The following is a 16,012-nucleotide window of genomic DNA, read 5'->3' as shown; positions in this document are numbered from 1 at the left end:
TGTTCAAGGCTGGCTGGGCATGGGGTTTCCTTGCATACCCTGGCTTGGCTGGAGGGAGCTAGGGCTTGGATTTTCCATGCTGGGCAGAGGAAGCCATGTGGGACACGCCCAAGGCTTTCTAACTTTAGCCAAAGATGGGGACCCCCAAATCACAATAATTCTTACACTCTGTTGGATTGGACCATTGTTTACAGGAAGGGAAATAGTGGTTGTGAGATCAAGTTGCAGATATGGGTTGGAACCAGACAAAGGGGGCTTTAAAATGTGAGGGTAAGAATTTTGTACTTTATTTTTTAGGCATTGAAGAATTATTGCAGATTTTAGAAAAGAAGGATGACATGATCATATGATTGGGAAGATTCTTCTGGTAATGAAAAGAAGGACTAATTGAATGGGTTAATCACAAGGCAAAGTAGTGTTGTATGATTATTTTCTTTTTAAAGTACTAGCTTTTGTGTGTGTGTGTGTGTGTGTGTGTGTGTGTGTGTGTGTGAAGCAATTGGGATTAAGTGACTTGCCCAGGGTCACACAGCTAGTAAGTGTTAAGTGTTTGAGGCTGGATTTGAACTCAGGTCCTCCTGAATTCAGGGCTCGTGCTCTATCCACTGTACCACCTAGCTGCCCCAAAGTATTAGCTTTTTAAAGTATTAGGCGTGGATTTTAATAGTTTTTAAAAATTTGTTGATTTTTTGTCTTTATATCATCTATGTTTTCCAATGTATATCAACCCAAAAGTTGTCCATTATAATAAAGATTTTAAAAGACAAAAAAACCCAAAAGTTCAGCAAACTAACCAATATATCTAAGAAGTCTGACATTGCTACATAGTGTTTTATACCTGTAGTCCCCCATATATATATACGTACACATATACATATGTGTGTATATGTATATGTGTATGATATTGTATGCATTTTTTTCTTTTGAGACCAAGCTTTATCACTTTTTGCAGCATTCAGATTTGATTATTTTGTTGTTCTTTCCATTTTCACTGTTGATGTCACTGTGTATACTGTTTTCCTTATTCTTCTATGCTTTTCTGTGGTCATCATTTTCATCATTTCTAATAGTGCAGTAGTATTTTATTACACTCATGTATCAAAACTTGTTTAGCTGTTCCTCAATTAATTCAGTATGCTTTTGCCATAACAAAAGAAAAAGCAAATGAATTTGAGAATTTTTTTAAGTTATTAACATTTTGATCCTACTTTCCATTTGCTATGATTCTCCAGTGATTTCAGTAATTTTCTTGTCAGTTTTCTTTCTTCCTTACATGTAAGTTTCCAAAGTTGTTTGGCCCATAACTCTTACATCACATTTTTGTTGTATGATCTGCATCCTTTGGCCTTTGTGAAGAGCCTGTTCTATTCAGGGCCATTCTACACTGTCGGGTAACTAGTAGGAAAGATGTGCAACCATCATTTACCCTTTCTTTCTTCCTTCCTTCTCTTTCTTTTCTTTTCTTTCCTTTCTTTCTTTTATTCAATCAGTTTTGTGTGCCAGGAATTGTGTCAAGTACTCCAGAAAGAGCTGAACTTGGAATTGGGAAGACTTGTGTTTAAGTCCCACTTCCCACACACTTTCTCTGTGACTCTAGGCAAGTCACTTAATCACGTGGTGTTTCCAGGCAACTCTAAGGCTCTAAATCCAGAACAGATGCTGACCCTTATTGGTAGGATGAGTTTCCTTTGCCAATAATACCCCATGCTGAAGAGATCACAGGTTTTTCTAGTTTTCTTTGGGCTCTTGTGTTTGGATTTCAAAGTTGCTACTCAACTGTGATCTTTTCAACCAAAGTGTTAGAAAAATCCTCTATCCCATTAAAGATTCCCACCCCACCCCCATAGGATTATTATACTCAACTTTTGCAGGATAATATATTCATTAAGTCTTTATCTTTTGTCTTTTGAAATATTATATTTCAAGAACTCTTGCTTTTGGTAGAAGTTGTCAGGCCTTTTGTGATTCCAAACTCTGGTCACTTCATACTTGAACTTATTCTTTCAGTACATATATTTCTTTGCTATGGAAACTGGAGGTTCTTACAGGGAGTCATTGGTGGATTCTCTATCTTTACCTTTTTTGTTTTAAAGGATCTAGGCTGTTTTCATTTATTATTTCTTGAAAGATAGAATCCAATTTTTTTAATCATGGTTTTTCAATTAATTTAACAATTCTTAAATTGCCTCTCCTCAATATATTTTCCGGATATGTTTTTACATCAGGTATCTTATACTTATTTTTTAAAATTCTTTAATTTTGCTATAATATTTCTTTCTGTCTCATGGAGCCACTGATTTCTGTTTGGTCTATTCTAGTTTTTAGGGAGTTCATTATTTAGGTGGTTTACCACATTCCCTTCTAATTTATTTATTCTCCAACTAATTCTTTCCTCAAAAACTTTTACTTGATTTTTTTAATCTCTCATTTCATGATGTAGTATTTGTGGAAAGTCATTTTTGTTTTCATTTAACTCTCTGCTTGCAGTTGTTATAGAGATACATTTTGTTTCTTTTGGAGAATCTTTCAATTACCAATATTTTTGATACTGCTCACTGTTTTCTTTGATTTCCTCATCTCTTCAACATTCGTTGCAGAATTGGAGCTTTGGGTGAGAGCCATACTCCCCTTGCTGCTTTGGGAGATGTAGTTGGCTCCACTTGGTTCTACCCTGAGTTCTTTCATTGACATCTAACTTCCAGGGGTAGGACCTCTGTATCTTTGACGTTTAGAGCACTGGATCATCAGGCCCTTTGCTGGGGTCTCAAAATACCATTCCTTGGACCTCAGAGTCCCTGGGCTTGAGTAGTTCCAATCTGTGCACTGGATGCTGGATGTTATTTGTTACCACTCCCCAACATTCCTGAGGTCCCCACACTGAACACATTGGGAGCTTTCTTGAGGTAATCCTCTCTTTCTGCCTCTGGACAGAGAGCCTTGCAGGACAGAGATGTCCCTAGCAGTCTCTCAGCAAGCTAAGAGGCTACTCTGCTTTGCCTCTATTCTTTGTGGTTATCTTCAGGCTTCTGTCTGATATCTTGTGTAGGTGCAGGTGTAGAGTGGGTAAAGTCATTTATCATAATTTCTCATTGGATTTCTTAATTTCATAGTATTGTGTGAATTTCAGGGCTTTGTTGGAGTAGCTATATTGGAGCTAGGTGGTTTATCTTCCATTCAGGTAGTTATCTTGGCTGAAATACACAAACTGGACTTTAATGTTACCTTTCTTTTCAGTGTGTGACCTTGGACAAGTCTCAACTTCCCTAAGGCCTCAGTTTCCTCATCAGAAAAATAAGAGGGTGGAACTAGATGACCTCATAGGTTTCTTTCCCCTCTAAACCACTATGAACCAAAAAGCAGGTAGGACTATATTAGAACAATATAGGTAAGAGGTAGTTTAAAAATACCAGCTAGGAAAATTCTTAGAGTAGAAATATGTGTGTCTTTTTTTCTAAACTGGTGCATGTGCATGTATTGCCTTCTTATTTTTTGAATTATTATAATTTTTTTGGTGGGGCAATGGGGGTTAAGTGACTTGCCCAGGGTCACACAGTTAGTATGGGTCAAGTGTCTGAGTCCGGATTTGAACTCAGGTACTCCTGAATCCAGGGCCTGGTGCTTTATCCACTGCGCCACCTAGCTGCCCCTGAATTATTATCATTTTAGCTGATTTCCCTCTAGAGTCCTAGGAGGTGATTGTGATTTAAAGAGTGAATCCTTTGTTAATTATTTCCTATTTATATTGTATATAGTTGGCTTTTTTGTTGTTTCCCTATTAGATGAGAGCTCCTCAAAGGAATGGGCTGTTTTGTCTCCTTTCATATCCCTAGAACTGAGCATAGTGCCTGGCATGTAATAGGATAAATATTTAATGATTATTTATGTATATATGTATATATGAGGAAAATGGGTTTTATGTGTACATGTGTATATATATGTGTATGATAAAATGGATTTTTTTATCTGTATATACATGTACATATATAAAATCCATTTTCATTATTTGGTGAATACTCAGGCATTTAAACAAAGCTGGAAGTAATGTTATATAGAAGGGAAGGAGATGACAATTGCTACTAGAAGTTCAAAGGGCTTCCTACTGAAGTGTTAATTGGTACCCAGTTGGGTAGCCTTTCCCTTCACCTTATATAGCATTTTTTAACCAGGGGAAACTGAAAGTACACTGTTAGAGGGAAGGGAAGGGGGAAACACCTGGGTGTGTTATCAATAGGTGGCCCAGAAGCTGAGAGCCCTTGGAATGTCTCTGATGTTAGGCATTGAGAATAAGCAGGTGTATGTCGACTTTTCCACTTCTGGATGACTATCTAATTAAAGAAGTTAGAGGGGAGAAGAAGCATAAAAAGGACGTCAAAAGCAATATGGAGGACAGGAAAAGGAAATGGTGTGGGCATGCAGCAAGAATGTGCTCAGTTGGTAGCCATGAAATTACATGAGCTCTGGAGGAAGGCCCTCTCTTATGTTGAGCAGTCCCCACACAATGATGGTCATTGTGTGCAAAGGTGAGTTTAAGGGGATTCATTTCATTTGGTCTCTTCCAATTCCAATTCTACTTTCTCATTCATCCTCCCTTCCAAAACCAGTCCAAGGCAGAGCTAATTCTATCAGATTCTTTCTGAATATTCCTTTCTATCTATTCCTTTGTGCTGGCTCAAACAGCTATAAACTTCAACTTTTTTCTCAACTTTGTATCCTTTCTTGGATGATATAGAGCATACAATCTATATGTCCAGCTATAAAATATCTTCTCAGATAAACATTAGCAGAAATCCTGAGCATATTTGAAAGCTAATGACAATTTGGAATACTCAGGTCTGACCAAATTGGAATATATTCCCATAATTACAAGTGAGTTGTATGTATGTATGGGGAACTGTGAGGTAGGGGTTAGGGTATTGTGCCTCAATTACACAGTTCCCAGAACATTGGCATAATTTCTAGGTATGCTGAGTCATTATTTCATTAAAATTATAAAGATTGTATTAAATACCTACAGATACACAACTCTGTGCTAAGTATTGAGAAGGATACAAAGCAGGTTCAGACATAGTTTTTCTCAAGAGATTGATATCTGGTGGGGGAGACAAGGTCACTACCCTCTGAATAATTGAAGACCAATTTAAAAAAACACAGTACATAATCAACTGAGTTTCTGAGCTTCTAGCAATTAGTTTTGTATGAATCCTAGGAAGGGAGGCATTCCTATTGACTGGAATAATCTGGGAGGCCTTCGAAAAGAAGGCAGCCTTTCACAATGGCTAGCCTGTTAGGCTTGCAGTCAGAGAAACTTGGGTTCAAATTTCTCTTCTGACATGGAGTTGTGATGGAACGAGTTATTTAACCTCTCTAAACTTGTTTCCTGTTTTTTTTTAAATGCAAAAAAAAATCATGTAGTCCTCTCCAAAGTTATCAATGTATTCTTACTGGCCAAATCTATCATTCTTTATCTCTATTTTGCCTTTGACATTATTGATGGAATTCTCCTTTTGACTACTCTTTGCTCTCTAGGCTTGTATAACACTGTTTCCTCCTAGTTTCCCTCTTTCTTTCCAACCAATCAATCTCTGTCTTCATGGCTTGTTCTTTAATCCATATCATACCCCCTAAACATGGATGTTCCTCAAGAATAGAAATCTGTTGCCCTCTTCTCTTTTCACTCTATTTCACTTGATGATCTTATCAGCTTCCATAGGTTCAATTATCTCTATGTAGATGATTTTGAGATTTAAACATATACACCCCCCATTCTCTATCCTGAGCTACAAACATGCATCATCAGCTACCTTCTGGACTTTCCAAACTGGCTTGACTGTAGACATCTCAAACTCAACTTGCCTAAAACAGAGTTCATTATTGTTCACACCTCTTTCTTTTCTGAATTTCCCTATTCCTGTAGAGGGTATCACCATCGTCCCAGTCATCCAGATTCTCAGTCTCAGTGTTATCTTTAACCCCTGGCTCTCCCTCACCCAACATATCCAACAATTATAGAGCATCTGGTGACTATTGAATTTAAAACTTACAGGGAATTTGCAGATCATTTAATTCAAACACCCCCTATCATTTATGCAACAGAAAAGACTTGGAACTACATATCCCATTCAATCTCAGTGACCATTTTGATTGATTTCAGCCTGACCTCATTGCTTATAATGGTTATAGCAGGGAAGCTAGCCTAATACTCCCATACATGCTGGGTCAGGTCTAATACATGCCTGGTTTGGTGGTTCAGACTCAGTATTGGAATGAAATTAAACATTCATAAACTACCCAACATTTAACAAAAAAAGGAAGTTTATTCAACAGTAGCCTGGAAAGGATATTCAGCAAGGATATTGAACTGGTTCAGGTACACCTCTTCCCCGCTTACAATCTCTACTTGGAAACATGTTTAGTCAGAAGAGTATGTTGACTCACAGGGCAGTGGAACATCCATTAAATATGAGTGACACTAACTCCTTTTTCTGGCCTGGACTTGACTCATGCCATTCCCTTGATGGTTTATATTTGATATTGGAATGAAATGAGACCATTGTAGGTCATTGAACACTTAACAAAAAGAGATTTACTTAGCCAAAGCAGAGGGAGGATATTTAACAAGAATAGGCATAGAGAATGCTTCAAGTTGATTCAAAAGAGTAAAGCTCCCCTGTCTCTGAGATATCTTTCACATTCTGTCAGCCAAGCATTAGAGCAAGACTGTTACTCTTCATGGCTGCTTTTTTACTGAGGCAACCAGGAAGTGATGTCAATTACTTGAGCCATTATTAGTCCCCTGAGACCATAAAGTCTCAAGGATGGTTTTAATACCTTTTAAGGAAAAAACTAGCCTAACTTAAGTAGAGGTCTTGGAATAGGTGAAGAAGGGTAGGGTGGGTGTTGGGTGTTACTACAGTTCTTGTAGACTGGGATTTTTATACTGTAGGCAGCAGAGAAGCAGAGTCAACCTGTAAACCCTTAGGCCCTTGGACCAATAAAGTCTCAGGGATATCTCAGTGTTTAAAAACAACAACAACATTGTTTCAGTTTTTAAAGAAAAAGTACATGGCAATGCTACATAGCAAGAATCTCAAGATATTGTTTCTCCTAGACATAATACTTGTTCCTGGATATAGGTGTTTTAGGGGACCTGGACTCAGAAGGGTGGGCACAGTTGAAGAAGAGTTCAGCAAGAAGAGTGCAGGAGGGTGGCAGTGTCCTTTGTTAAACAGGAAGAACCCAGGAGAATGACATGTGGAGGGGGTTGGCATCCCAGTGCTAGAGCCAGGGAGAATCCCTGTACCCAACAAAAAAAAAAATGGTAGATTTTCATGATGATGTGAAATTCTAAGTTTTTAACATTCACCATATAAGTTTTTCTGGGAACTGGACCCTATAGAATGGGAACTTGTAGGAGACTTTACGCAGTGTGTGTGTGTGTGTGTGTGTGTGTGTGTGTGTGTGTGCATTGCAGGGGGGGAGCATTGCTGAGATAACTTTGTTGTCCATTTTTAAGTGAACTACCTTGCCCAATTGATTATTTAACAAACATTTATTAGGCAGTTACTATTTGTTATTTATTGTGCTAGGCTTTAGGAATACAAAGACAAAGACAAAAAATGAAATTTTCTCTGTCCTCAAAGATGTTAAATTCTATCAGGAGAAACAACATGTACACATATAAATAAATGTAAATATATACAAAATGAGAAAATGTATTTATTTTTCTTTTTTGTGCAGGGCAGTAGGGGTTAAATGACTTGCCCAGGGTCACACAGCTAGTCAACATCAAGTATCTGAAGCCAGATTTGAACTGAGATCTTTCTGAATCCAGGGCTGGTGTTTTATCCACTGTGCCACTGCCCTTCTCAGACATTCTTTTAGCTATTCTTATAGTATCACACAAAAAAGAAAACTCACCTTGACTTCCCAGAACCTGTTTCCTCATTTGTAAAACGAGTTCAATAATACTTGTAACACCTCCTGAATAGAAAAATATTTTGAAGAAAATGTTCTGCAAATTTGTTGTTGTTGAGCTGTTTCCATCACATGGCCCCATTTGGGGTTTTCTTGGCAGATATAATGGAGTGGTTTGCCATTTCCTCCTTCAGTTCATTTTACAGATGAGGAAACTGAAGCAAACAGGGTTAGGTGACTTACCTAGGGTCATACAATTAGCACTTGAGGCCAGATTTGAACTCACAAAGGTTAAGTCTTGCTGACTCCAAGTCAAGTACTCTATCCACTGTACCACCTGTTTGCCTTTGTTTTGTAAATATGAATGTTCTCTATAAAAGTGAGCTATTGTATGAAAGTCTATGCACTCATTTCTCTCATATCCATTCCCTTCTCTACTCACACAGTCACTTCCCTAGTTCAAACTTCATTATCTTTCATTTGGACTATTGCAATGGACTCCTAATTTGTCTCTCTGACTCCAGCCTCTCCTTCACTTTAATACACCCTTCACATAGCTGTCAAATTAATATTCCTTGAAGATAGACTGACCATAAAGCATAGTGGATAGAGTGCCAGAAATGGAGTCAGGAACACCTAAGTTCAAATTTGACCTCAGATACTTAGTAGCTGTGCACACTCAAGACACGTCATTTAACCTCTGTTTGCCCCAGCTTCCTCCTCTAATAAAACAAGAATAATAATAGTACCTACCTCCCAGGATTGTTGCAAGAGAGGTGTTCAGTCATTTCCAACTCTTTGTAACCCCATTTTGGGGGTTTTCTTGGCAAAGATACTGGAGTGGTTTGCCATTTCCTTCTCCAGCTCAATTTTAAAGATGAGGCAAGCAGATTACTTGTCTAGGGTCAAGCAGCTAGTAAGTGTCTGAGGCCAGATTTGAACTCATGAAGAGTAGTCTTCCTGATTCCAAACCCAGTGATCTACCCACTATACTACCTAGCTGTCCTTAAAATGAGATAATATTTGTAAATCACTTTGCAATACTTATCATCATCACCATCGATGCCATTCCCTTAAGAGGCTTTAGTGGCTTGCTATTGCTTCTAGGATAAAACACTTAATTTTCTGTTTAGTATTTAAAGACTTTTAAAATTAGTCCAATATATGTTTACAAATTGATTCATCTCCCCTTTCAACCCCATTCTCCATCCCCAATACACACTCCCCTCTGTATCCAACAGGAATTCGTTGTGTCCAGCCCTTTGCTAGCTCTCCACTTATATCTATTGGAATCCTTAACTCCCTTCAAGTTTCAGTTTTCATGCCATTTGCCATTTGGGGGCTTTCTTCATCTCCTAAATTATTATTGTTATCCTTTCCCATTCCCTCAAATTGATCAGAAATGCTCATGGAGAAGTGAAATTGTAGGATCCAATTTGATTGAATTCAGTGACTATATGTATAAAGCACCTACTATGTGCAAGACCCTGGGGATTCAAAGAGCAAATGGTACCTGCCCTCAAAAAGCTTACATTCTACTGTGGGATACAACATATGAGCTGTAAGTAAAGGCAATATAAACTGAGAAAATGAAGATCACTAGTAAGTAAGTAGGAAAAGGTTCTCTTAGGATGAAACCTGAACTCTGTTTGAAGGGAAGAACTAAGTTTTGCAAAGAGGAAGGATTCCTTTTCTCTGATTCAAGAGAGAAGGAAGAGAAGGTAGGTGTAGAAATAGGAAGATTTTGAGATGCAAAGGGAGGAAATGGGGGGCCTCACACCTCACAACCTCAATCATTTCAGCCCAGTGGGAATCTAGGCCATCAGCTGTGGGTGAAGGAACAAGGAGTGGGAGTAGGTGCTTGAAATAAGTGGATGTGGCTGAGAACGCTTTGTCAAGAGTGAGATAGGGAATCAACAAGGGATGAATAAAGAATGGCTCTGGCCCAGGGAGGGCCCATTTAAAATTAAATAGCATTTCATTTGTAGTGGGCCAAGGCAGCTGAATTCCACATGTTTCCTCAGCAGTTCTAGGGAACAGAAAAACAGAAACAGGGCAACGTACAGAACTGTCTAGCTATGCATTTTTAAAAAGTATCGCCTTTTAAGTCCCTACCCTGATTCAATATAAAACAAGTATACGTAATGAAAAATGTACAGCTATGTCACAATGAAGGGATAATGGGAAACTGAAAGAAAATACCTGTGGTTGGAATAGTGAGCTTTTTGGTCCTGTCTCTGGCCCTGGAGTTAGGAAGACCTGAGTTCAAATTCAGCCCGAGACACTTTGCTGGGGCAAGTCACCTAACCTTTGCTTTTGTTTCCTTATCTATAAAATGGGAATAATAGCCTACATCCCATAATTATGGGAATCAAATGAGATAATAATTGTAAAGCTTGGTGTCTGGCACATGATAGGTGTTATATATGGGTTAGCTATTATTAATCCTAAAATGTCACACAAATTATAAATTTCAAATTTTTTCACTGATGACTCTTTCCAAATATAGTCAGGAAGACCTAGGGTTAATTCCATTTCTAATACCCACTCTCTGAGCCTCAGTGTCCTTAGCTTTTAAAATGAGGGTAATGATACTTGCAGTTTCTGAGCCTCACAAGATTGTTGTAAGGTTAAAATCAGGTAAGCATATAAAGTACTAGATAAATGTCAGTTATTATTAAGTACAAAGCAGACAGTTACTTTTCATCCACTCTTTCTTCACCTTTGCACTTGTACTAACAAACTGAAAAAAAATGGCCCCCAAACAGGGATTGGCAGATAGAACAAGTATAATAGACCTGTCTGGAAAACAGACAGATTGAATAACCAGTTCTTGGCTCTCGACTTGACTAAATAACAACTCTGAATGAAGAAAAAATGCTAGAGAATAAAATTACAAGTAAGGTCAAATGCTGATATTGATGGTGTGTAACGGGACTGTGGAAAGGACACAAGTCTGAGGACCTGGGTTCCAGGCTTGGCTCCGCCCCTGTTGACCATTGGCAGGTACTTCTAGTTTCAATTTTTTTCATCTATGAAATGAGATGAATAGAATGGATCAGTGGTTCCCCAAAGTGAGGCCCAGAGCCATGCTGGATGGGGCCTGAGCCTCAAATGGTGTGTCATCAACTAATCAAAGAGTGGAAAAATACATCACATGCTGCCTTTTCTGTGACAACCAACCCACCTTTATCTCTCAACATTCTCTTCCCTCTGCTTTGCAAGCTCCCAACCTCCCCACAACTCCACCCTCTCCTGAGACAGTTCTAACATAGGCAATATCCAGGTACCCACAACAGCAGCTATGCATGTGCCATTGGAAATAACTGCATGCCCTCTCATCCCCAGCATAGACATTCTTGACCTAAAGATCACTTCAAGGCTGTGGCAAGCACCCTTCAGAGCATGTGTTGCATTGCAATCTGAGGTAATGACAGGTGAATAAGAGTCCACCTACGTTTGTTTCCAGTGGGACAAGGTAAAGGGGAATGAATGTGTTATAACAAATGACAGGTCTCATTTATTCCCAAACCACCTATCTTCTAAACTTCTCTGTTGTCAAGAGCACCGCTGTCCTTCCACTTACCCAAGTACATGAGAGTCTGTATGATCCTCATCTCACTGTCCCATACCATACACATCCAATAAGTTATTAGATCTTGTTTCTATCACATTTCTCTCATATCTCCTCTTCTTTCTATTCACAGCCACTACCACTCAATAGTTTCTCTTCTCTCTAATCCATCCTCCATATAGCTACAGTGATTTGCTAAAGAGCATGCCTGACCATCATACTCTCCTACATGGTAAACTATAGTAGCTCCCTATGAACTCTAGGAACAAATTTTATTTCACCTTTATCTCATTCTTTTTAAGATTTCTGGGTTGTGCATTAAAACTATATATATATATACATATATATATATAACAATTAGTATAGCAGTAAAAACATTATAAACATATATAATTTATAAGTATTAACATGCTGGAGGTGCGTGTGTAACCATTTTTAGGTAGAATCCATAATTAAAATCTCTAAGCTCCTTTATCCAATTTTCTATGATTCTATGTTATTATCGATGATTGGGGCAGCTAGATAGCCCAATGGACAGAGTACCAGGCTCAGAGTCAGAAAGACATCTTTTTAAGTTCAAATACGGCCTCATGTAATTATTAGCCTTATGACTCTGGGCAAGTTACTTAACCTTGTTTGTTTCAGTTTCCTCATCTGTAAAATGAGCTGGAGACCACGCCAGTATTTCTGCCAAGAAAACTCCCAAATGGAGTCACGAAGAGTCAAACATGACTGAAAAATGACTAAAAATTGATGATTAGGAAAGCAAGGGGAGTATTTCTCTTCAGAAATAGCTTTCTTCTTTCATTTCCCAAGCATGGCATGAGGAGACCAGAATCCAAGAGGGCAGTCTGAGAGCAGAGATGGAGGCACTCTTGGGGGAGCCATCTGAAAATGGAATTGTACATACTATTGTAGTGGTAAGTGTTAATAGCTGACAACTTCTGTTGGCATGTAGGAGCCTGCTTCCAGGAAATCAGCCTGAGACAGTGAACCTCCTCCCTTCCCCCATCTGCACTCACCTAGCTTGTGGACCAACCCAAACAAAAAGTTGTCCCTAACAACCACTGCTTCTTTACCACAACCACTCAAACTATTTATAACTTTAATTCACTACTTGACCAAATATTGATAGCTGTATTTTACCTATGATGTCCCAAATAAGTATAGTAAACAGAATCTTAAGCACCAGACAATGGCACCTCTTTCTTCACAGATAATCAACTCTACCCATGAGTAGAACCAAAGGAAAAGATCTTCCACCTGTGGGACGGCTTCATATGCCCTGCTGGAGGCCAGAAACTCCCTCTAAATAGCAAAATAGGTTCTGTTCTTTAAGGGGGTCAATAATTCCTGTAAACAAAGAAAGCTTTCTAGGTGATAAGAACTTTGTAATCTCCCGGTTTACTAGGGAATGAGTGAAGGTCTCCAAGGACCAGAGTAATACGATCAAACCTCTGAATTCTTGTAAGCATACATGCTGTGTTTTGACCAAGCTGCTGGTGCTGCTGCTGCTGCTGAAAGAAGGAAGAGTTTGAGATTCAGAGAGGAAAGAATGAAGGCATGTGATGTGAGCTAAGCTGAGCTACAGGGAAAGAAATCAAGATCACAGCACCTTCTTGAGAAGGTCCTTGAGTCTCACTTGAGAGGAATTCTTAAGATAATCATAAAAAGCCATAGCAACATTGTTTATGTTGGGATTCAAAATGAAATTCAGGATTAAGAGGTGGGGCAGGAGAAACAGGTTTGAATGTCATTCAAAGAGCAGGCAAAAGAATGTGAGGGTTTCAGTTGATCACAAGAGCCAACTCAAGACTGTTCTTTTGATTTGTTCAAATCACATGTTTGGCTATGTTACTACGGCAAGAAATAACGAGCCCCAAACATATCCTTGTCATCACTGTCATCATTTATTTCTATGACACATTGAAAGGAATGCATTTTTTAATTAATTTATTTATTTTTTGCAACGGCCCTTTTAAGTAGTATTTATAAGTCTTTTTCAGGAGGAAGAAATTGAGGCACTGATATATGACGTACCATGCCCCAAAGACATTCATCAAGTAAAGGATCACCTAAGATTGGAACTCAGGTTTGTTTTTTGTTTTTGTTTTTGTTTTGTGAATGTATGGAGAGTCATAACTATTATATACTAGCCACTCCTTTTTCCCATGAGAGGTGAACACAGTTTTCTGGGACTGTTCTTTTTCATGGGTCTAGAGGCCCCCTAACTAGAGAGTGCAGTGCATAGAGTGTCAGACCTAGAGTCAGGAAGACCCATCTTCCTGAATTCAAATATGACCCTCAAGTACTTATTAGCTATGTGACCCTGATCAAATCACTTAACTTTATTTACCTCAGTTTCCTCATATGTAAAATGAACTGGAGAAGATAATGGCAAACCACTCCAGTATCTTTGCCAAGAAAACTCCAACTGGGGTCACCAAGAGTCAGACATGACTGAAACAACAGAATAATAAAAGAGCCAACGCAGCCCACCACCTCTACAATGCCATTATAATAAAACTGCCTTTACATTGGACATGCCCAGGATTTCTTTTTCTCTCATTCAATACTTCTTAGTAACAGAAATGTCCTGCACACAAGAATTCTTAGCATTTGAAATAATTTTAGCTCCATTAAAGATAAAAAATGTCTTTAAAAATGTGTCAGGAAATCAAAACAAATACCAGAAGTAAAGAAATGGTTAAATTGCTTTCTTATATTATGACCAAATATGGACCATTATAGCATAATTCAAGAAAACGCTAGCTTCCCAAAAAAGTATCTGAATGAAAGTTAAGGCCATTAAAAGGTGAGTTCTTTTCTTAGAATGAGTTCCTTCTGGGGAAAGAACCAGGTTTTTGCTTTTCTTTGTAGCAAAGGTACATAGCACAGTGCCTGGTACATAGTGTTTAATAAATGCTTCTTTATTTAACATAATGATCTTGAAAGATAACAATGACACTATACCTTTGAGTCATATTTTTCTTTTTCCACAAATCTGATTATTCAGCCTTCAAAACCTCATTATGACTATTGGATCTGTCTATCCTAGGATGCTAGGTTCATGTTTTTGTGACAAGGGGCAGTTCAAAGCCTTTAAGGAAAAGAACCTTCCTGGACTGAGAGGGTGTGGTTCACATTGTAATCTGAGAAGGCAAATAGATGGCTAGTTGATGTCAAGGTAATGCCCATCGCCTAGCCCCAATTTATTGTCTAAGCAGGAATTGAGAATGAGTTTATAACAGCAGTCTTCCATCAAGTTAATTAGCACAGAGGTCAGGGAAAAGACGCTAGGAAGAGAGCAGTAGGAAAAATGTTTCCTACAATGCCATCAGAGATAATTTCCTTTTATAACAGTGATAGCCAAGTCACCCAATTCCATCCCATTCCGTTGGTTTCATCATTCCATACCCTAGTGCTTACCCCATTTAGCAACTTTCTTAACATTATTTTGTAGTAACCCTTTCATTAAAAGGAATAGAGATCTAATTATGTTATTTCTTGTTATGGAAGTAGGTCCCTGAGGGCCCTACAACAGAGTACACTTGAACCGGAGCATCCAACATAGAGAAGTTACCAATCCATTATCAAGCCTAGACATATAGAGCTTTATATTTGAATCTTCTTCTCTGTGAGCACACAGTATAGGAATGGGATCTATTATAGTAGACATATATATATATATATATATATGCACATACATAAATATATGCACATATATATATACATAAATGTGTATATCCACTCATATACCTATATACATATATAAATATGGTTGTGTATATCTATGCCTATATACACATACATATGCAGGCAGCTAGGTGGTGTGGTGCAATGGATAGAGCACTGGGCTTGAAATCAGGAAGACTCATCTTCCTGATTTCAAATTTGGCCTCAGACACTTTACTAGCTGTGTGCCCTGGGCAAAATCACTTAACCCTCTTTGCCACACTTCTTCATCTGTAAAATGAGCTGAAGCCTCCAGTGATTTTGCCAAGAAAACCTCCAAGTGTGATCATGAAGAGTTAGACATGATTGAAAATAACTGACCAACAAAATGTATATCTGCATATGTTTATATAATCGATACATGTATTTTCAGTCTCTCTTCTTCCCTTTTTTTTTTTTCTTTTTAGTGAGGCAATTGGGGTTAAGTGACTTGCCTAGGGTCACACAGCCAGTAAGTGTTAAGTGTCTGAGGCCGGATTTGAATTCAGGTACTCCTGACTCCAGGGCCGGTGCTCTATCCACTGCACCACCTAGCTGCCCCTTCCCTTTTTTTTAAATGAATGAATGATGTGAGGTGTAATCTCAGCTGACATTTATATAGCATTTTAAGGTTTACAAAGCATGGCTTATCTCATTTGATCTTTATAACTCTATATTGCAGATACTATTGGTGTTATGATTCCCATTTTACAAATGAGAAATTGAGATTAATTGAGGTTAATAAACTTATAGTTCATATACCTATAGTTAATCTACCTATAGTTACATACCTAGCAAATTTCAGAGATG

At 38.3% G+C, this 16,012-nt stretch overlaps 1 long non-coding RNA gene across 1 annotated transcript; it reads left to right on the top strand.

Annotated features, from left to right (window-relative positions):
* The first annotated feature begins 301 nt into the window (after positions 1-301).
* LOC122744316 lies at positions 302-13,580 on the top strand. The gene is made up of 3 exons (XR_006355066.1): positions 302-367; positions 12,305-12,408; positions 13,495-13,580. It is a non-coding gene; the product is annotated as an uncharacterized LOC122744316 (long non-coding RNA).
* Positions 13,581-16,012: the final 2,432 nt, after the last annotated feature.

Source organism: Dromiciops gliroides, chromosome 2 (genome assembly GCF_019393635.1).
Source record: "Dromiciops gliroides isolate mDroGli1 chromosome 2, mDroGli1.pri, whole genome shotgun sequence".
NCBI classification, from domain to species: domain Eukaryota; kingdom Metazoa; phylum Chordata; class Mammalia; order Microbiotheria; family Microbiotheriidae; genus Dromiciops; species Dromiciops gliroides.
This window is presented reverse-complemented; position numbering and strand designations above follow the sequence as displayed.